We start from the raw sequence: 23,715 nt of genomic DNA on the forward strand, positions 1-23,715 counted from the left end.
GAAACATCACTGCTCCGCTCATGTATAACAAAACTGAACTAAAACAAAACTAAACCTTCTTGACTTGTATGCTTCTTACTCATTCATTGGGAACATCCCACTGTCTCTCCTACCTCTATATCATTTGCATCATATTTAAACCTCCTTTTGCGTTGTTACAAGATATAAATGCTGCACAACTAGGTGGGGCAGGTTAAGACCAGCAGCACAATGTCAAACATGAGGCACCTCATACTCTATAAGCATAAGATGCTGGATTTGGCCAAGAAAGGGTGACCACCCATATGGGAATGCTAAGGCCTTCATGTCTAACCAACCAAATAAGCTTCATAGTGCTGTGCTCCATGGGTCTCCCATTAATGCCAGTGACAGGTCAGTCTTATTCGAAAGAAGCTTTGAGCCCTTTTTCACAAGTAATTCCCTTTCTCTTCTTATGTAGGCTCTTCTATTACTGGGACCCAGAGCCTGGAGTAACAAGGAGGCCAGAAGTAGAAACCTTCTAGTCCAGCTCCACCTTTGAGAAGAAAGCCAGTTAGAGGATGCACTGACATGGTTTCGCCTGCACCAGCTCAGAGCCTTTAACCTCAGTGTGTTCACATTCAAGATTAGACTCTGGAGCTCAACCTGGTGAGTACATCACTACAATCTTCTACTGTTAATCTAAGAAACAAAGCCAGTATGAAGGTCCCTCTCAGTCGACCAGTTCCACTTCAGTTCATGAGTTTCACATGATGAAGACAACGTGCTCTGAAAGCAACATCAGAGCAGTCCTAGGGATCTGCACTTGGGGGAAATCAGTGAAATCAGACTCCCTCGGCTGATTTACTCTCCTCATCATAGGGGAAAGCACATAAAATGGTACAATCTGAAGGAAATGGCATCTGTGACTCAGTTGCCTTTTAGAACAATCCACTGACTCAAAGATTCAGGGCAGCTATATCCTTGGACACTCCTTTTCTCACTCCCGCACTGTGTCTCCAACAGCTGTAGATAATAAGGTCATAGATTCCAGGACACACCCTTTCCTCTGTCTTCTTGTGGGAGGTGGAGGGTGGCCAGCTGCTGCTTCTTCAGCTGGAGGCTGTTGTTGAGCTATTAGGGGTTATTGTTGTTGCTGGGCTTAGTGACAATGTTCCACTTGCTGTCTTCTTCATCGTCAGAAAACCTCTGAACACTGGCTTCATTTCAGGTGCATGATTAGATGATCAGTGGGGAACAGAACAGCGCATCAGTATTGTTAGATTAGACAAGTCCACACCGACCCACCCAGACCCATTTCCCTCTGACTAACGCACCTAACCTGTGGCAATTTAGCATGGCCAATTCACCTGACCTGCACAGCTTTGGACAGTGGGAGGAAACCAGAGCACCTGGAGGAAATGCACGCAGACACGGGGAGAATGTGCAAACTTCACACAGACAGTCGCTCGAGGCTGGAGTCGAACCAGGGACCCTGGTGCTGTGAGGCAGCAGTGCTAACCACTGAGCCACCATGCCACCCATGATTTCTCCTGATCTCTCACATCAATCACAATAAAACACCACGTATTTCCTCACACATTGTGTTATTGAAGTTTTGACTTTGCCAGCAGGTCAATGTCATGCCATAATATTGAGCTCTGAGTTCTGTACCTTATGTAAGTGTATGTTACAGAAACAAAGTGCCAACGTTACATTGGTTGAAATAGATGCAAACAGTTCTACTGTGATAGCACTCCCTAACTAATGCCACCCTTCAACATGAATGAACATATTTACAGTTCGGTGTGGAATGTTGCATCTCTGAAGCATCACTATCAGGGATGAAAAATATTCCAGAAATGGCCCTGCCAGGTGAGGTTTCTAAGCTTATGTCTGCATAGCTTTGCATTTCAAATGTGACGGGGGCCAAATGATGCAAAATATGCAATAGCTATGATTGCTTGAGGTCATAATTTATAATAAAAACAGAATTTTCTGGAAAATTTAAGCAGGTCTGGCAGTATCTGTGGTGAGAAATCAGAGTTAACATTTCATGTCCAGTGACCCTTCTTCAGAACACAGCATAATTTGTAATGTACTTGGTTACCAAAAGAATGATCTTTCAATAGAATTAGTTTGATGGGAGATGCTTGGCAGTACATAATCAGTGGATATATATTAAAACAACTTTCCCAGGCATGGCCTCACATGTGGAACATTATACTCCACTCTGATGAGAAAGACACTACCTTACTCCATGCACTGTCCTTTTTTTTGTTTGTTTATTGCTTTTGGTTGTTCAAAGATGGCAAGGGTTCAGCTTCATGTCTTTGTGTGTTGGTTTCAGGCTCTATCTGAGACTGACAATAATTCCCAATCTCTTTCTTTCATATACTATTTTGTTCATGTCTCCAATGACCTTTCAATGTCCCATTCTGTTTTTAGTTCGTCCATTGTATACCACTGTTAATGTTCTCCATTTACTCTTTGAGGCTACAGCTTTGTGGATGACCATGCCTGTTCACTGTCCTCATCTATGCTAGGTTGATTGTAAATTGTGAGAATGCTCCCCCTGCCACCTCCTGCATTCCTGCCACCTCCCAGTTTGTACATAATTGCACTGTTCCACTGTAATATGTCCATTTAAAATGCTTTTGCAGCATTGTATCAATCTCCTTCGAAGTGATGATAAATACATAAGGAGTTGTATCACTGCACCAATTATTCCACTTTGCGAATCAGCTGACACATTTGTCCATTGGACCAAAGTGTGATGTTGATTTTTACACTGAATGAGATCGCCATTGATCAGATGGGGTATCAAGAAGATCAGATTGTTGCAGGAGAGGCAGCAGCAATGTTGTACAATTCCAAGTTGTTTTTGCAGATATTTCTCCACTTTCTTAATTTTTCTCCATGGCCATCCAGAGGAGATCTTCAAGCCTGCTCCACTTTCTTCAAATATTCATTAAACAGAGCCCTCAATTGGGAGAAGCAAATGATGTACTCCTTCCCAAGTTTTCTGCACTTTAATCGTTTTGAATGTTTTTGATTTTTGGTCCCTTAAACCATTCTTGCACTTGGCACTGTTCAAAGTGCAGGACAGTATTAGCTAAAGCAGTGCTACAACATTGATGCAAAGAGCACTCTTTTGAATCAGGAAATTATGATAGCTAAATTTTCATTGGTCTAATCAATCAATGTAGGAACAGTTTGGTGTATCACATTCCTCTTTGGAAAGTTACTGTGAGTCCCATACCAAAACTGTTTTGCATCCCTTTATTCAGAGGATCATGGTTGTTGAATTTTAATTAGCCAAATCAGCTCAGGAGGTCATGGTAATCATTCTGGTATATCAAGCTTCATGTCAGAAAAGGCTCCACACAGAACACGGACACACACAACCCCAAGCTGGGTAAGTGGAAAGGAGATCATCAAGTTAGCAGCAGATTCACATGGGCAGGTGACATTCTCACATCAGTGCTCACCTGTTAATCATTGCTTGATACATGTCTAATGATCTTGTTTATTTTAATACTATTCTATGCAAAATGTACTTTCTTGGAATTGAAAACAATATTTGCAATTATTCATCATTCTTTGAATTAATAATATCCAGACAAATTAAATGTTGAGTAAATAATTTTGGTTATTAATATTTTTACGAATAAGTCTTATTGGCTGATTGCAGTTCATTTGTAGTTGACATTGTGCATTATAGCCTTTTCAGGATCATTATTAAGATAACAAAACTAGTGACTTGTTAAAATTCTCCTCTCTATTCAAATGTGACACCATCTATTTTTTATTTAACTTTTGACACTATTTTATTTTCAGGTATTTATTAAACTCCTAGCTCTAAATGAACTATTCCAGTGTTCTGTAGCTTTCACCTTTTCTGCTCTATTATTAACTTTATTTTTGAATACTTGAATGTTACTTCAGACTACCTCACAAAATTTATTTTCTCTAATTCATTTCTGATAATACCCTGCCCTTTAACACGTCAGCACAGGAAGGCTAAATCTGACATCCAAGTCTCATTTTGTACTTCTGCCACTTGGAATGTTATTGTCAACATTTGTGGAAAATTAAATACATATCTAACAATGAAATATACCCGTAACACTGAAACATGTCCCCACTTATGTATCTAATGAAGAATTCAGAACTTGGTTCAACAAACTTCATTCAGTACAACTCAGGTTTCTGACTTACAAAATTATATGTTCAAGTCCCATGCCTGGACTTAAATACATAATCTATAGTCACAATACAATTTCACACTGAGGCAGTATTGGTGGAGGTGCTGTCCCTTTGATGATATGTTGAACTGTGACCCTGCTGTATGTCCGAGCTAACATAATTCCCTCAAGCAATACCAATAAGATCAATCAATTAGCCGTTGCCATTCATGGGATCTTGCTGTGTGTTGTAGCATTTGCCAACATTATAACATCATTCATTGTATGTTAACAATTCAGAACATTTGAGATTGTGACACAAATGCATTTTCTTAAGATCTCCTTCATTAAAAAAAATGCATTTGAGGTCGTAAGGGTTTCACAATCATTGTCATCATCCTTTATCTTGTCCCAGGATTTCCAGGCCTTCTCCAGTAGCAAGGGACAAATAGTGTCTATAATAGGTACAGGCTAACAGGAACAGTATGTATAGAAATTAGGTAGGCTGTTTGGTCTTTCCTTTCTTTTTTCTCCAGTCTTACTGTAAGATTATCCACAATTAGCGTCATCAATAATGTGAAGTTCCAGACATGGTGGCCTCCTGACAGGCTTCTTGTCAGCTGTGCTTGTATTCTCTCCATATTTCACTAGATGAAAGACCCTGCCAGAATGTGGGCTGACATTAGATTATGGCAAATCTAACAATGCAGGTGTCATCAAAACAGATCCAGCACAGTGAACTTGCAGATCACTATGTCTGACAGGTATCTGGGTATCGTGAGGATGGAAATTCACCTTCTCTGTAAATGTACAAATCTAAAGTACAGGAAATCCTATTTCTGGTTCTGAAATGTAAATAAATAAGATGTGCATTTTAGTCAACTCTGATGTTGTTCAACATGCAGCACTACTCATGCTTCAAGTATAACCATACACTTTTCTAAAGCACCTTTTCTGTTTTGCTTAACTTCTCTAACATACAGACCATGAGTTCAAATCTGAGTCTGAACAAACACAATAACTCATTTGGCACATGAATTTCATCTCCATAGATGCTATTACTATATTTTTAAAATAGTACTCATAACCTCAGTTAATGCACAAAATCCCTACTTTATCAGCAAGGGGTGAACTTCACATCAAATTTGCACGTTGATTATAACCAGTGTCATAATCAAACCATTATATTTGTGGTTATTTTAATACCAGACAGGATACCCCAAACTGTTAAAGTCTTGGGTGAGGAGGAAGGAACTGACTCCTCCTTCGTTATTCACCCACCCCTTCTGTGGTCACAATAAGATTAATTTACAAAGAATCCTCACCCGTGTGTCCTCATTTCTTCCAGCCCAAATGAATTTATGCTTCAAAAGGAGTCAATTTAACCAAGTGTTTGTTAGCAAAATATTTTATTAGTTATTAAATACAAAAAGAAATAACAACATACCACATATGGAGATTAGAAAGAAGAAGCAAGTCCAGGAAAAATAAAAGTTAAAGATACACAGTTTATCACAAAGTTATTCTGAAGAGTAGGTGGAAGAACATTACAGCCATTGCATTGGTTGTTACCGGTAGTGTTAATTAGTTAGTTGATGTTGAGGTTCTTGGTTTTGCCTGTTGATTGAAATTTTCCTTTTTTTGGTTCCTTTGAAAGTGGCTGGCAGCACTATTTCCCCTTTCTTTACCTGCAGTGCTGGGGTGTTTATTGGCAATCCTCAAAGCTATGATCTTCATAGCATGCTATTCCATACACTAGCATATCAGGCTATTAACACAGTTGGACCAGGGTTGAAGCTTGCTCTTAACTTCTATCCTTGCATTCTTATAAGGGGAAAAGGTAAATATATTTAATACATAGACTGCCAATTTTGTTTTTACCATTATGTTCACAGTCTGACATGCTCTCAGAGCATTATAATTTAGTTTATAGTACAAGCTTAGTTTTTAAATCCATCCCTATGAAGCCTCCTTGACATCTCAGAAACATTTTCTGGTGTGACATTTCAGAGCATCTCTCTCTCTCTCTCTCTCTTGACAGCTAATGTTTGCAACTGTAGTCAATTTCTAGATCAGTTCCTTTAAAAATAGTACAAAAAAATATGTCCATAGGTGATTCAGGGTTATGATCTGTGGTCATGACGCAAGTCATGAATCAATATAATACTTCACTATTAGAGACTCTCTGGGAACAGTTCCTGAACATAGCAGGGCTAAAATGAATGAGGAAAATTAGTACGAAATGAAAGGTTAATATAATTACAGATCACAATGTGTCCCATCAGTTTTATTATGGAAACACCTTTTTGTTAACAAAGCAAAATCCTTATAATTTTCCCAAAAGGTATAATCTAGTCACAGTATCAGATACCCATTAAAACCATGAATATGTTTTCATGAACTAGACATGGTTTTGAACGATTGCAGGAAACTCAATGCCAAAAATTTAGACGCTAGGCTTATGTTCACCAGTATTTGACAGACATGACATTGCATAGTTTTAAAGGGGTTCAGCTCAAATGCTCATTTCATGTTTTGAGTTGCTTTGTCTCCAAATTTCAAACAGTCAAAATGGTCACTTTTGTACTTTACAAATTAATGATTCTTGTAAAAGGTAACTGATACTTACGAGTGTATTTCTACAGAATAACACATCAAAGAGTTTTCTTGATATTATAAACCATGAAAGCTGATTCCTGGGCAACGGATCAGAATCATAGTACTGAGAGACATAGCAGTCTGAAGCTTGAAAGATGAAGGTTACCATAATCTTGGAAACGGATCAGTGGATCTTGAACAGAAGTGGTTATCAACAATGCAAGCAGCTAAAGTAAATAGAAAGAAAACATTTCTAAAAGTTTAAGGTGCTAGGAAATCTACATTTAGGCACAGCATCAATCAATTTGTACAGAAACCTGGTATATTACTGGTGAGAGAAATGTTATGTATTGTTTAAGCTTTTGTGAGGAGAGATAACTAGTGGGTGGAGAAAAAGGCCCCATTAGTGGGTTTGTCCAGGGTCTTGGTATAGTGAGCAGAGTGGAAACTGGATTGAGAGGCTTCGTCAGGAAGTTGTGGTCAAGGAGCTGTGAGATAAGAATTTTTGAAAGGAAAGAATGATTAGAGGTGAAGAGGTGGCTGAATTGGATGTAAAGTTTAATGGTTACAGTTTTGACAAAAGAGAATATTATGATCAATGAGATCAATATATTCAGGGAAAAGGCCACAAACCCTCACATGCAGGGCAAATTGGCAATTGAACACGTATGTGCCAGTCTACATAAGAACTTTTCCCAAACGCTACTGTACAGACATGAATACGTACTCAGGATAAATTCACTGACTGGTTATTCCAATTACACTGGAATAGTTTAAAAAATAAAATTAAAATTCTGCGGCAGAGCAACGTTTTTTCTATTATTATTTACTGATATGCAATATTTAACTAATGAGAAATGTATCCAAAATTAAATTTCTGTATGAACAATTAAGTGAAAATGAGAGTGAAGTGTGGAATCTTCCTTATGTTGAATAAAAAAAGGAGAGTTTGTGCAATATGGGTCAACGTAGTTGTTTTTCCTGTCTCATGTGACGGTACACTAGTTTTACTGCACTAATCTGCTCCTATAAACTGGAGAAAATGGAAAAAACAGGGATATCTTCATTTAAAAATTGGAAAGCTTATGAAAAGTTTAAACTTTAAATGATACTTCAAAGGAGACATTATGAAATGCATTGTTTCAAGGAATGGTGGAAACAGGCTGTATAGTAGTATTGAAAGAGAATTGGATAAGTGCTTAAAGAGAAAAATGTCTGGCTATGGGGAAAGAGCACAGGTATGGGCTTAATACCAAAGGCTGGTACTGGCATCATGGACTGACTAGGCACTTTCTGAGAATATCATTCTAAGACTAACTGAGAGAGTGATGAGAAGAAAAAAATTGCTTCAAAAATGTTGAAAATGTGACTATAGTTCTTCAGAATGAATAGGCACCAAAAGTGAATGCACATTCCTAGCACCCGGTGCACTGTAATGGCTCAAAAATGTTAGGAATACTTGGATGAAATATTCCCACCACTTGCATTCCATTACAATATGCCTGCCAATATTTTGGATAGATATATTACACAACCAACATCACTTCAAGGCAAAAAATCTCCAAGGTGGTGTAGGCAAAGTGGGGAGTTGCAACTGTTGTCATTGATAAATTTTCCACTGTTTTATAAACCACACATGAAATATTGTTTAACAATTCATATACTGTGAAAATAATACTTAGTCTGAAATCTGCTATACTTTTCTGCAATGTGTTATGATCTACAGGCCAATAAATATTCATATACCTGTACTATGGGCTATGAAGCAACCCTCAGCAAATTTCAGATTTGAAACAATATATAATTGAAAAAAATAATTCTCAATGACTATAGTATAGCAGTCATAGAATCCCTACAGTGTGGAAAAAGGCCATTCAGCCCATCAAGTCCACACCAACCTCTAAAGAGCATCCCATCCACACCCATTCCCCTACCCTATCCTTGTAATCTTGCATTCCCCATGGCTGATCCACCAAGCCTGCAAATTCCTGGACACTATGGGCAATTGAGCATGACCAATCCACCTAAAGTGCACATCTTTGGACTGTGGAAGCACCTGGAGAAAACCCATGCAGACACAGGGAGAATGTGCAAACTCCACTCAGTCAGTTGCTTGAGGGTGGAATCAAACCCAAGTCCCTAGTGCTGTGAGGCAGCAGTGTTAACCACTGTGCTAATGTGCCAAACCATCTCTATAAGGATAATGTAAATCAAAAATCTACCATAAGTGTTCTTTTTTATGAATGGCCTGATACAAAAATAAACCCGTTCATATACATGTATTAAAAGAAAATGAATTTACAAGTCAATTGGCCATTACAGGGACCAAAGCATCCAGAAAATGAAAATATAGGACACAGTGTTCTGCCATAGCCAACACGGTGACCTGCAGTATAACATATAACATGGTCTCAATTCTTTGGCCCCAAAACCGTGCTATTACATACACTCATATAAATGGATCCTCTTTTGTAGCCATGACATGTCATTAGTAGTCAACCTCAATTTTTCATCTCATGGATACATATTTTACTTGCTGGTACCTTATAACTGGAAACAAGGGATCACGCAGGCAATATGGCTGTGTTGAGAAGATGCATGGGAGTTTAAGATTACTTACTATTTGTGTTAGATCCTGGTAATATTTCAAAAAGGTGACCAAATACACCACACTTTTATACTGATGTGTTTCTTGAAGAATTTTTCAAGACTTCAAAAGTTAACTTCTAAACTGACATCTTTTTTAAATTAACTTTTTTTTTAATACTGTTGAAGCAGTGACTATCTTTGCAGAAAGAGGGCTTAGGTAATTTGCTTTATGTTCATTCCTGGGATATGAGCATCACTAGCTGCCCTTGAGCTGTCTTCTTGTAACACTGCAGACCATATGCTGTAGGTAGGCTCACAATGCCCTGAAAGAAGGAGCTCCTAGATTTTGACTTGATGACAGTGAAGGAATGATGATATATTTCCAAGTCAGGATTGAGTGGCTTGAAGGGTATCTTGCAAATCATGGCATTCTCATATACCTGCTGTCATTGTAAATGGCTAAAAGAAAGAACTTTTAAACAATGATAAGTTAATCATATAATATATTTACCATAAAAACTTATACTACATCTCTAAATATAACCTAAGACCATTTCCATAAGAATTAGGAACAGGAGTAGGCCATTTGTTTCCTTGAGCCTGCTCTACCATTCAGTAGGATCATGATTAATTTTCCACACATCCACTTTCTTGCCTTTTCCCGCAACCCTTGACTCTACTACTATCAAGAATCTATCTATCTGAACATTAAGTATGCACAAGAACTCATTCCCTTTGACAGAAGGAATTCCTCCTTATCTCAGTCTTAAATTGGTGCCCCTTTATGTTGAGACTGTGGTCCCAGGCTCCTCAATGGGGAGAAACACCCTCTCAGGATTTACTCTGTCAAGACCCTTAAGAATCCACTATGTTTCAATGAGATCACCTCTCATTCTCCTAAATTCCAAAGAGCAGAGTCCCAACCTGTTCAACCTTTGCTCAGATGACAGTCCCTCTGTATTATGGATCATCCTAGTGAACACTCTCTGAGTAGCCTCCAATGAAATAATATCTTACCTGAAAAAAGGGACCAAAACTGCTCACAGTACTGCAGGCATGGTCTCACCAGCTTAAAAATGTGTTGCTGGAAAAGCGCAGCAGGTCAGGCAGCATCAAAGGAACAGGAGAATTGATGTTTCAGGCATCATGTTCCTTTGATGCTGCCTGACCTGCTGTGCTTTTCCAGCAGCACATTTTTAAGCTCTGATCTCCAGCAGCTGCAGTCCTCACTTTCTCCATGGTCTCACCAGCTCCTTGTACAGTTGCAGGAGAACTTCCTATTCTTATAGAGTCATAAAGATGCACAGCATGGAAAGAGAACCTTCAGTCCAACTTATTCATGCTGACCAGATACCTTACATAAATCTAGTCCCTTTTTTCAGCGTTTGGCCCATATCCCTCTAAAACCTATTCATATACTTATTTAGATGCATTTTAAATGTTGTGATTGTACCAGCCTCCACCACTTCCTCTGGCAGCTCATTCCATACACATACCACCCTCTGAGTGAAAATGTTGCCTCTCAGGTACCTTTTAAATATCTCCCCACTCACCTTAAACCTATGCCCTCTAGTTTTGGACTCCCCTACCCTGGGCAAAAGACCTTGACTATTCACCCTATTCATGCCACTCACGATTCAATAAGGTTACCCCTCAGCATCCAACCCTCCAGGGAAAACAGCCCCAGCCTATTCACCCTTTCCCTTTAGCTCAAAGCCTCCAACCCTGGCAACACCTTTATAAATCTTTTCCAAACCCTTTCAAATTTCACAACATCCTTCCTGTAGCAGGGAGACCACAACTGCACACAGAATTCCAAAAAGTGACCTAGTCAATATCCTGTACAGCTGCAAAACAATCTCCCAATTCCTATACTCAACCTACTGACCAATAAAGGAAAGCATGCCAATCACCTTCTTCGCTATCCTTTCTACCTGCGACTCGACTTTCAATGAACTATGAACCTGCACTCCAAGGTCTCTTTATTCAAAAGCACTCCCAGGACCTTACCGATAATTCATGCCTGATATGCCTTTCCAAAATGCAGCACCTCACATTTATCTAAATTAAGTTCCATCCGCTACTCTTCATTTCATCTTATTGAAGTCTCTGAGGTAACCTTCTTCGCTGTCTATTACACCTCCAATCTTGGTGTCATTTGCAAGCTTACTAACCATACCTCCTATTTTCACATTCAAATTATTTACATAAATGATGAAAAGCAGTGGACACAGCTCTGATCCTTGTGGCACACCACCTGTCCCAGTCCACTAGTCTGAAAAAACAACTCTCCACAACCACCCAAACCCCTTGAATTAAGGGCCAACATTCTGTTAACCTTCCTGATTACTTGCTGCACCTGTGTGCTAGCTTTGTGTTTTGTACATAAGTATCCTCAAGTCCCTATCTGTTACAGCTTTCTCCCAATTTAAATAATAGTGTTCTTTTGTTCTCCTTCCCAAAATGAACAACTTCACATTTTCCTGTATTATATTGTATTTGTCACCTTTTCCCCACTTACTTACTCTATCAATATCTCTTTGTAAACTGGAGTTCACAGTATGTTTGGAGGGTTAACATACTCTCCTTTTATTTCTGGTAGTCAAATTTGAACTTACAGTGATGAGATGAAAACACTTCTTGTGTTTAAGGGCACCTCAATGTAGTTAAACAGCTTCAAATGAATCGGGAATGCAATTGGGTAGTAGAAGGCCATTCTGTATAATCAAGGTCAAGGTGCAGAAACTCCATTTCAATACTCACTCATGCAAAGATGTCAATAATATCAACGAGGCAGCATACTTCATAGTTATTACTGTGTTTAGGACTTCTAAATACATCATCTGTTGCTAGATGTTTATCTTTTTGATAAGTGCTTAGGAGCCTAGCAACAGGAATAGACCACTCAGCAGCTCAAACCTTTTCAGTCATTCTATTGGTTTGTGACTGATCTGTATCTGAACTTCATTTACTCGCTCTGGTTTCATTTATGCGCTTGCCTAAGAAAAATCTAAAACTCTCAGTTTTGGCATTTTCGATTAACACAGCCTCAACAGCTTTTTTTTGGGTGGGGGGTGGGGGGAGAGGGAACGGAAGCAGAGTTTTCCAGATATAAGGTTTAAATTTTACACTTTATTTTAAATTTTCCATTATCACACTGTAAGTTTTCAAGATCTAATCAGGAGTATTATCATGTTGTTCCCCTAATCTTTATTTATTATATCTTCAACTGTAACCTATTGATGGATACTGCTTCATCTCTGCTCAGATGTTTCCAGTAACTTTACATCAAGGTAAATATAGGTCTTCAATTTTATCATGTTTATAATGCATCACATGAATCCTGTAATGTGTATACACACCCTGGCATTATCGGTACCAATTCTGATTCACATTACCTTAATTCACTATAATGTCTCTAATAATGCTATTCCCTGTCCCTATGTCAATCATTTTCCATCTGTTTGTTTCTGTTTGTTATGTCTTCCACCTCTTCCATAACCCAGCACTGATAAGTCCTACTCCTCCAGGCCACTACTCCTGATTTAGCAGTGGGTTTGCTCACATTTCAAAATTTTAAGTATAAATGTTTCGCTATATTTTTGTACACCTTCTAATGTCTATCTGTGATTTTGACTTTTCTCTGAGTTTAATCAGATTTAAAAAGATTCCCAAAACTTTCAATGGTGAACCTAGAAACACCAATTTGTACTTTTTTCTGGTTGATAGCTTCAAAAAGTGACCCATTTTCCTTTATGTTTCAAAGAGAAAACAGTCAAAACTTAACTATGTAGTTGGTACAGATCATTACCTACCAGCTGTGAGTAAATCAAGGCAATTTTTTTTTATCTTTTAAAATTGTTCTAACGTAGTTACCTGATTTAAAGGTATCTCTAATTAAAGGTAGAGAATTAAATATATGATTATGATTTACACAGCTGAGTGCTTTTTCATTTGCTGTCCCCACATAGTATACAATTTTCATGTTGGAATCCTTAGGCTATGCTCCATTATTATGCACTATCATTGCTATGGCAGTGTTTCTACAGTAATGAAAGATTCAAGCATGAAAGAAATTCATCTCTTGTTGATTTAAATTTTGTCAAAATAATAAAGTCAGAAAGAAATATGTACTTTGTGATACAGTGCTTGAAAGTGGAAAAAGCTTTTCTTTTCCTTTTCCTAAGTTTCGCTCCCCTGTCTCAAAAATGTTGGGCTAAATATCCCTGTCTCCCCATCTTTGTATGCAGGACTGAGTTACAAAATCCTATACAGGGTCTGAAAGAGTGGCAGCATGCAACATTGCTGCACCCACTTCACTTCCATGATTATAACATGGCCGTAAGTGAATTCCACACTGCAGCCCTCTCTGAGCAATGACCTCTATAAAACCAAATGCTACCAAACTACATGAGCAAACCCAAAATGACCCATGAAGCATCCATTTTTAGCAGCACCATCTCATATAAGTGAAATAAAAACTCTGCAGGTCTATCAGTTTATGTGAAGAGAACAAAGGATTAACATTTCATCCTCGTGATGAATAATCCCTCCTCCCTACCTTTTATCTTAGCCTGCTGGACACACTTTCCTCATTCCTGAAGAAGGGCTCATGCCCGAAATGTCGATTCTCCTGCTCCTTGGATGCAGCCTGACCTGCTGCGCTTTTCCAGCAACACATTTTCAGTATTCAAAATTCAGTACATTCCACTTTCTACACAATACCTTCTTTTACTACAAGATAATCAGTGTCAATCATCCAGGCCCTTTAACGTAACAATAGAAGTAATTAAAGTGCTTGAAACCAATAAGTATTGTGCAATTGACCGAACAGATCATAGAGTAGAACTGCAGATCAAGTGATGGTTTCCCTAGGGTTCCGTTGTTTCAACATACTAGTGGACCTTTAAGCTTTTGACCAAATGAAGTTTGAGAAAAGTGCTGTAGTTCTAATTTTGGACTTGAACCAAGGTTAATTCTACCAGAAATTGGCTAAGTGTCATGCCAACTGAGCCCTATCCATAAACTTTAGCCTAGCCCACCATTATGTGATACAGTTCCCCCACTGAGGCCCTGGCATGGTGATCACCAACAAGCCCCCATCCCTTTCCATAGTATCTATTTCCTCCCATCCACTATCATCTGCCCTCCCCCCCCTCAATAATTTAACAAATTTCCCCTTATACCATACTTGCCCTCTCTGCATTCCAGTTTGCTGCCTCCAATGACCAACACTGATTTCTACAAATTCCTTAAACCAGCAGTATCTCCTGATAATCCCCCATAGACTTCCATTCAGAGGACTCAGTCAACTGGCCTTTACCTATCTTGCTGACTGACTTGGATGGACAGCTCTGACTGATGACTGATTGCAAGGAGACAGAGCATATTTCTGCCAAAGTGTAGGAAGTAGATCTGTCAGGAACTGGAGAAGTAACAAGCAATCTGGAGCCCATTCTGGACATTTACTCACAACAATTTTTCACCTAACAATGACCCATTCACCTGACCCTAAAATGTCATCACTTGGTCAATGTATCTACCAGTCAGCAATGTCTCCAACCTCTCTCATTCCCAAATCCAAACCATTTCCAGAAATCAACAGGAAACAACTTAATGCAATTATGTCACCTGGATCAGTATTAGTGCCAACCTCCTTCCAGAATTGTACAATCTATACGTACAATAACTTTACATAAATTATTGTAATTTAAGAAGTTAAAAAAAACATTCTAGCATAATACAACTTGTAAAGATGAAGTGAATGGTAACTGCAGATTTTCCTCAAGTTATTAATTAATCTAATTTTACAAATGTCTCTCATTTTCTCTCCACCTCTGTTGAAATTAAGGCCTTCTTGCTGAAGCACATTTAGATATACATTGGCATTCCAATTATTCATGTATGGACCTTGGCAGTGAAAATCAGAAGCTGATTAATCTCAAAAACATCAAGGCAAAGTAAACACAATTTTTTTTCTACTCCCACCCAGGTGACTTGCCACTACAACATAATAAAACAAAGAACTACAGAAGCTGGAAATCTGAAACAAAAGTTGAAATTGCTGCTGAGACAGCAGTTCTGGCAGTATGGGTGGACAGAAAGCAAAGTTAATATTTCAGGTCCAATTCTGAAGAAGGGTCACTGGACATGAAATGTTAATTCTGCTTTTTTTCTAAATAGATGCTGTCAGATCAGCTAAGTTTCTCCAGCAATTACTGACTTTGTGATAATTACGGTTTGTTTGATTTAGTGTCAGCCATTAAAGGTGTTCATTGTAATAAGCAGCTGTAAAAGATTTAAAAAATAATAATTCTGTACAAAATAATGTTATGAACATGGCAAGTTATTGTCTCATGTAATTTTCAAATGTTTTTTAAGACAAAGTGGATAAGTGTGAAAGCATTAACTGGCTTGGTTTGGGCATTTCTATCATTACATTTCGGACTGCTAGGATTTAGGAATACAAACAGGATGGAGTGAGGTGCTGATTAAATTCACTTAATCTGTCTTGTGACATGGTGGGCAGCATCCCTGCCTCTGAACCAGAAGCTCTGGGACTTAATAGTAAGGGAAGGTACATATATGGTGTGGCTAAACAAATTAAAATCAGACTGTCTATCCTTCCATGTGCCCAAGGCAGGTGGTAACAGTTGGAGAGTGCGCTGATCAGAAGAACTATGTGGTAGCTGCAGTGAAACAATCTCGACATGTTAAAAGATTGCGTGCTCAGGTTCTTGCCACAAGCTGTACTTTGTGCCACAGAAGGTAAAGAACTCACTTAAACTCAAAATGTCCACATCACTACAGTTAGAATTTTATACTATGATATGCAACGTAGACATCTTGTCATGTTTATAGGTGGGTTGACACACTAAGTTACATGCAGTATCTTTGAGAGCTGTTTTCAATTTGATTATGCACTCGTGCTAAAAACCCCTTTACAAAAGTGCAGAAACTCAGAAAAGCCACCACCATCTTTAAGTGGAGTAAAAGATATGTTAATATTAATAATTAATGAAAGCATCGTAAGTTACAAACTCCGTGCTGGAGAAGATCAGTCAGATCTACTTTGATTAGATTAGATTCCCTAAGGTATGGAAACAGGCCCTTTGGCCCAACAAGTCCACACTGACCCTCTGAAGAGAACCCACCCATAACCCATATTTACCCCTGTCACTACGGGCAATTTAGTATGGCCAATTCACCTGACCTGAACATCTTTAGATTGTGGGAGGAAACCGGAGCACCTGGAGGAAACCCACGCTGACACGGGGAGAATGTGCAAATTCTACACAGACAGTTGCCTGAGGTGGAAATGAAACCTGGGTCTCTGGCACTGTGAGGCATCAGTGCTAACCACTGAGCCACCGTGCCACACCAAGTTTACTATATTTACTATATAAATGGTTTACTATTTGTTTATGATTTCCCTGCGATGTTTTCTCAAAATCATATGCTTGCCATATTCTTTTTAAATTTTTCAAGTTTATTATATGCAACGATCCTTCTTATTTCCAGTTAAAAAACAAACCTTTCTGAAGGAGTTAGTATAACTGGTCAAACAATTACTGTTACATAATAAAAGCTCTTCACTCATTCATACAATATACTTCCATTTACAATTTTAACCAAAGCATTAGATTGTGTGTTTCATTAGTATTGATGAATGTCTTTATTAAATAACTGAACAGGGGTTCATACATTTGGTATTATCTCCAATATCAATTTCTGGCCTAATTTCCTTTGGTGTGCATCTATAAAATAAAAATCTGTTTTTTTTTATTTGGTGAAGTGCATCATGACATTTTTCTTTACCACAAATGGCTACTTGCTTACATGCACAGCCTTTTTCCATGGGTGTATATGCACAGTAATTTATAGCGGATAACTTGTGAGCAGCCTATGCCAGTACCAAGGCCATGTGGATTAAAGGGAACATTGGGTGATCCTTTATTAGAGCCTGTTTCTCTGTTTCTAAGTTTGAACGTGATTTTGACTCACTATTGTCTATTCTGAAGTGACCTAAAATATCTAGGATAGTTAAATCAGCATTTTGGGTTATAGAGTCACAGAGTCACACAGCACGGAAATAAACCCTTCAGTCCAACCAGTCCATGCCAACCATAATCTCAAACTTAACTAATCCCATCTGCCTGATCTTGGCCCAAGTCTCTGCAACATTTCTTATTCATGGTACTTATCCAACTGCCTTTTAAATGTTGTAATGGTACTACATCCCCCATTTCCTCCAGAGGTTTATATCACGTATGAGCCACTCTCTGTGTAAACAAGAATGTCATAGAGTCATAGAGCACGGAAACAGACCCTTCGGTCCAACCTGTCCACGCAGACCAGATATCCCAACCCAACCTAGTCCCACCTGCCAGCATCTGACCCATATCCCTCCAAACCCTTCCTATTCATATACCCATCCAGATGCCTTTCAAATGTTGCAATTGTACCAGCCTCCACCACTTCCTCTGGCAGCTCCTTCCATACACGTACCACCCTGTGTGTGTAAATGTTGCCCCTTAGGACTCTTTCATATCTTTCCCCTCTCATCCTAAACCTATGACCTTTAGTTCTGGACTCACTCACCCCAGGGAAATGACTTTGTCTATTTATCCTATCCATGTCCCTCATGATTTTATAAACCTCTATAAGGCCACCCCTCAGCCTCCGATGCTCCAGGGAAAACAGCCCTAGCCTATTCAACCTCTTCCTATAGCTCAAATCCTCCAACCCTGACAGTGTCTTTGTAAATCTTTTCTGAACACTTTCAAATTTCACAATATCTTTTTGATAGGAAGGAGACCAGAAATGCATGCAATATTCCAACAGTGGCCTAACCAATGTCCTGTACAGCCACAACATGACCTCCCAACTCCTGTACTTAATACTCTGACCAATAAAGGAAAGCATACCAAACATCTTCTTCACTATCCTATCTACCTGTGAGTCCACTTTCAAGGAGCTACGAACCTGCACTCCAAGATCTCTATGTTCAGCAACACTCCCCAGAACCTGACCATTAAGTGTATAAGTCCTGCTAAGATTTGCTTTCCCAAAGTGCAGCACCTCACATTTATCTGAATTAAACTCATTGGCCCATCTGGTCAAGATCCCATTGCAATCTGAGATAACACTGATGTCCACAACACCTTCAATTTTGGTGTCATCTGCAAACTTACTAACTGTACCTCTTATGCTCGCATCCAAATCATTTATATAAATGATGAAAAGTGGTGGACCCAGCATTGATCCTTGTGACACTGGTCACAGGCCTCCAATCTGAAAAAAACAACCCTCCACCACCACCCTCTGTCTTCTACCTTTGAGCCAGTCCATATCCAAATGGCTAGTTCTCCCTGTATTCCATGAGATCTAACCTTGCTAATCAGTCTCCCATGGGGAACCTTGTCGAATGCCTTACTGAAGTCCATATAGATCACATCCACTGCTCTGCCCTCATCAATCTTCTTTGTTACTTCTTCAAAAAACTCAATCAAGTTTGTGAGACATGATTTCCCACACACAAAGCCATGTTCACTATCCCCAATCAGTCCTTGCCTTTCCAAATACACGTACATCCTGTCCCTCAGGACTCCCTCCAATAACTTACCCACCACCGACGTCAGGCTCACTGGTCTATAGTTCACTGGCTTGTCCTTACCACTCTTCTTAAACAGTGGCAATACGTTAGCCAACCTCCAGTCCTCCTGCATCTCCCTGTGACTATCGATGATACAAATAGTTCAGTAAGAGGCTCAGCAATCACTTCCCTAGCTTCCCACAGAGTTCTAGGGTATGCCTGATCAGGTCCTGGGGAATTATCCACCTTCATGCGTTTCAAGACATCCAGGACTTCCTCCTCTGTAATCTGGACATTTTTCAAGATGTCACCATCTTTTTCCCTACATTCTACATCTTCCATATCCTTTTCCACAGCAAATACTGATGCAAAATACTCATTTAGTATCTCCCCCCTCTCCTGCGGCTCCACACAAAGGCCACCTTGCTGATCTTTGAGGGACCCTATTCTCTCCCTAGTTACATTGGAAAATTTTCTTGTACACACTTAACAAATTCGTCTCCATCTAAACCCTTAACACTATGGCAGTCCCAGCCTATGTTTGGAAAGTTAAAATCCCCTGCCATTACCACCCTATTATTCTTACAGATAGCTGAGATCTCCTTTCAAATTTGTTTCTCAATTTCCCTCTAACTATTTGGGGGTCTATAATACAATCCTAATAAGGTGATAATCCCTTCCTATTTCTCAGTTCCACCCAAATAACGTCCCTGGATGTAGTTCCAGGAATATCCTCCCTCAATACAGCTGTAATGCTATCCCTTATCAAAAACGCCACTCCCCCTCCTCTCTTGCCTCATGTCTTTTTTAATTTTAAGCTGACAGGAAAAAGATTTATGTCCCCTAGTCTTGAACTCCCTCACCCTACAGAAAAAAAAACTGCCATTCATTCACCTTATCTATACCCGTCATGATTTTATAAACCTCTTTAATGTCACCCTAATATGGATTATACCTTTTTGCCTCTTGGCCTGTCATGGATCTGCAACAGGGAAAGATGCAACAGCAATTGAGAAACAAACTTGTAAGGAGATCTCAGTTATCTTTAAGAATAATACTGTGGTAATGGCAGGGGATTTTAACTTTCCAAACATAGACTGGGACTGCCATACTGTTAAGGGTTTAGATGGAGAGGAATTTGTTAAGTGTGTACAAGAAAATTTTCCGATTCAGTATGTGGATGTACCTACTAGAGAAGGTGCAAAACTTGACCTACTCTTGGGAAGTAAGGCAGGGCAGGTGACTGAGGTATCAATTGGGGGGGGTACTTTGGGGCCAGCGACCATAATTCTATTAGTTTTAAAATAGTCATGGAAACAGATAGACCAGATCTAAAAGTTGAAGTTCTAAATTGGAGAAAGGCCAATTTTGACAGTATTAGGCAAGAACTTTCAAAAGCTGATTGGGCGCAGATGTTCGCAGGTGAAGGAACGGCTGGAAGATACTGTTTTGTCTTGTAGAGCACATTGCCAATTGGGACTACTGTAAGAGTACATTGTTTAAAGTAAAATAAATGTAGTACCTGGTGCCTTACCTCTTCAAGACCTCCCAAAGCGCTTCATAATCAATGAGCTACTCTAAAAGTGTAATTACAGTTGTTATGTAGTGAAGCTTGGCAGCCTATTTGCAGACAGTAAGGTCCCAGGAACAGCAAATCTATTTTTGGATGGTGTCAGGTAAGGGAAGAATGTTGACTGGAATATTTAGTTTTCTTCAATTAGTGATAATACCCTCACCCGAATAGTTCCTCAGGGCCTCAGTTCAATGTCTCATCTGAAAGGCAGCACCCCGTCAGTACTGTGTTAAAATGTCGCTTGAGGCGCGTGCTTAAATCCTGGTCTGGTCTTGTACTCACATGCTTCCTACTCACAAGAGACAACCTGACCCTTTTTAATTCATGATTTAATATTGTTTATCTGGAATTACATTTCCAATGAAAAAGATTCAATAAGGTTGTAACAACAACAAAACTTCTATTTTCGTATTTAAAATATCTGTCACTTTTACAGGAGTCGCTTCTGGCTTGAAAAGCCAAATTACGAAAATTCAATAATATCGGAAATAAAGTGTGATAAATAAAACATTGCTGGTGGCAGGAGGTCACCCCCTAATCGCCATGGGAAAATAAAGCTCCTGCTTTCTGACCTCACATCCCTTTCAGTAATTGTTAAATTCACCACTGCGGCAAAGTGTATTTTAGAATTTTTTTCCCCGAAATACAAGTGATCGCTTGTTAGATTTACCTGCAGTCTTTGTGCTATTGATCTTTCACTCTCACTCTTTGTTTCCACATGTTACGACTCAGATTCTGAGTTCTGCTTTGAACAATGAGTTGTTTTAAGTTAGCTTTGGTAATGTTATGAGTTACCAAGTACATGACTTTAGGACTCTTTAAATATTCTCAGAGGCAAAGGAGAGTTTTAACCCCAAAATGTTTTAATTTTCAGCCTGCGATTAAATAGAGAATGCCTGTGAGAAAAGTACTCACCGAAGTCAGGGATTTCTAATTGAATGCAAGTGTATAATTATTGGCAAATTAACTCTGTGGGAGGGATTAATGTGATTGCACTACTTTTTAAAAGAACTTCGTTCTATGTTATATTTGAGCAAAAGTGACATCGGACATGGGAAACCCAACAGAGGAAACAGAGATGACTTTAAGCAGCAGTTAAGATAAGTATTTAAACTTGTTATCCTATCCACAGTCTCCATTTTACCAACACTGGATAGAAACTACACATGAAAGTTTGAGCAGTTACCCTGGTGACTCCAGCTCCTCTCTTACTTCTCCACACCTCCATCGTGCCACCAAGATCTCAAGGCAAACTCCATTTCCAGTGACAGCACTCATCCATAGAGTTTGGTATCTGTCACGTACCAGCCTCACTGCATCACCATGGAACAATTCTGATCCACTTACTTCAATGCTGCACTTTGGAGCACACCGTTGCCTCTCATGGCAATGCTGTTGCTAGGACACATTGCATACAAGGACAGGCAGTCAGCTCATGGATTGGACAGGTGAATATCTCAGGACCTTACTTGCTGTCTCAATGATCACTCACATTGAGTGTACTCAGGCAATCATCTTTCTGCCTTGGCTTGCCTTTTTCCAGTTTGACCCTTAGCCAAACTTGAAAGACACATAGTACTTCTGTGTTGACTTGCTGTTTAGAGCAGACACAAAGCCAGGCAGCATGTTGTTAACAGTCATTGGTCAAGTGGGTGGACATGTTGCTGTATAACATTGTGCTGTATCAGTCTCATATCTATATCATGTACATATCAACTGCACTGTATGTGCATCCAGCAAATAGCCATCTCAAGGTCTAAGGGGAATCAGCAGAGACCATCCCCCAAAAAAGGGTCACAGGCACAATAAATCAAGGGCAGTCTCTGATGTTAGTCTGGGGGCTTGAGCATAGCCAGTCAGCTGCCTGGGGCAGTCATGGTCAGAATACTTTCCTGGTAAGGGGTGAGGTACTGAAAGTCAGTCACCCAACCATCCACCTTGGTTCTTTCTGTCCTATTTGGGGCTGCTTTCTCCTAGGATGAGATAGGGGAGGTATTGAGTGAGAACAAAGTGGCTGGCACACCTGTTATTTGGGTGCAGGTGCTGTAAAGGAGAATAGGTGCCCCAAATGAGTGAGTAGGCAGCATTGAGGCCATGAAGGGTTAGTAGATTGGGTGGGTGAGAGGAAGTGAGGTATATCCTTGCAAGCAAGAGGGGTAGAGCATGAGCCTTGGTGGGAGATGGGTGGAGTAGCAAAGAGGAAGTGTGCATGATGGAGTAGGGAATAGATGGTGGCACATATTCTAACAGAGTGAAGTAGGTCATTGACCTTCTTCCTACACTGCTGGATGGTTGAGAATGCATTGAATCAACCAACAGGCTCTGATATTGTGGCCTCCTCAGCTGGTCTGGTTGTGCAGATGTCACCATCATCTTGTCACCACAGTTTTCAGGTCCATGACCACAAAGCAGGGGCACCAATTTCACTTTATCTGCAAGGTCCAGGGAAAACATCACAAACAATGCTGAGCAGCTCTAGACTGCCTTATTTTATTGGATGCACAATAGACAGTATTTTAACGGTGGCACTGGTACCAGGAATCCTGGGATGTGCTGCCAGTGACAAGTGCTTCACCGACAGAGATTGGGAGAATCAAACTAGCATTGGATGAGTGGGGTTTCATAGGCATGCGCTGTGTAGTCAATGAAGTGAATTTGGGTTGAATTTGAAACCAACATAAAACTTTTCTTTGGATCCAAGAGTTCCTCTTGTCTTCACCTACCACCCCACCAGTCTCCGCATCCAACGCATCATCCTTAACCACTTCCGCCAACTCCAAATTGACCTCACCACCAAGGACATCTTCCCTTCTCCTCCCCTCTCTGCCTTCCACAAAGACCATTTCCTTCGACAGTCCTTGGTTTGCACCACTCTTCCCACCAAACCCCCCAAAACAGCCAGTACCTTTCCCCGCATCCGGAAAACATACAAAACCTGCCAGTACACCAACCCTCTCGCCTCCATCCAGGGCCCCATGCTGTCCTTCCAGGTGGGACAGAGATTCACCTGCCTCTCCTCCAACCTAGGCATTCCTGATGAAGGGCTTTTGCCCGAAACGTTGATTTTCCTGCTCCTTGGATGCTGCCTGAACTGCTGTGCTTTTCCAGCACCACTCTAATCCAGAATCTGGTTTCCAGCATCTGCAGTCATTGCTTTTATCTCTCCTCCAACCTAGTTTACTGCATCAAATACTCCTGCTGTGGTCTTCTCTACA

At 39.8% G+C, this 23,715-nt stretch overlaps 1 protein-coding gene across 2 annotated transcripts in view; it reads left to right on the forward strand.

Moving 5' to 3' along the window:
- The window catches only part of fbxw12 (F-box and WD repeat domain containing 12), a 112,253-nt gene that overhangs the window by 21,682 nt on the left and 66,856 nt on the right, over positions 1-23,715 (forward strand). For both annotated transcript variants that reach the window (XM_072582230.1, XM_072582234.1), the window contains exon 2: positions 440-627. The gene's annotated coding sequence lies outside the window, so the exon portion shown is untranslated. The remainder of the gene's footprint in view (positions 1-439; positions 628-23,715) is intronic.

The sequence above is a fragment of the Chiloscyllium punctatum genome, chromosome 12, assembly GCF_047496795.1.
Source record: "Chiloscyllium punctatum isolate Juve2018m chromosome 12, sChiPun1.3, whole genome shotgun sequence".
NCBI classification, from domain to species: Eukaryota; Metazoa; Chordata; class Chondrichthyes; order Orectolobiformes; family Hemiscylliidae; genus Chiloscyllium; species Chiloscyllium punctatum.